The following is a 411-nucleotide window of genomic DNA, read 5'->3' on the forward strand; positions in this document are numbered from 1 at the left end:
GTTCTTTTTATATACGTAGTTGATAATTATTCACGTGTGTGAGGTATTTTTGATATTCAACGATACATTATATCTCAATTTTTTCACTTTTAAAATATTTTAAATGATTCATACTTAAACAAAGGTTGATAATATTCTACACATTCTTTATAAATATATATTTATATTTTTCGCAAATTTTCTTAATGTTGCGAAACAATTTGCGCTCAATACAATTTTGGTTAAAACTGTTAAAAGTATTAAATATCTTGTTAATCATTATGTAATTTTTCGACTAAAAAATTAGTTTATGACACTACACTAAGGCCTCGGTAATCTAATGGCTCAGGACGCTCGTACGGTTTACAAGAGATCCGGGTTCAAGTCCCGGCCGAGGTAATATTTTTCGCAATAAATTTATTAATAGTTTTT

This window comes from Trachymyrmex cornetzi, unplaced genomic scaffold (assembly GCF_001594075.2).
Source record: "Trachymyrmex cornetzi isolate Tcor2-1 unplaced genomic scaffold, Tcor1.1 scaffold122, whole genome shotgun sequence".
Lineage (NCBI taxonomy): Eukaryota > Metazoa > Arthropoda > Insecta > Hymenoptera > Formicidae > Trachymyrmex > Trachymyrmex cornetzi.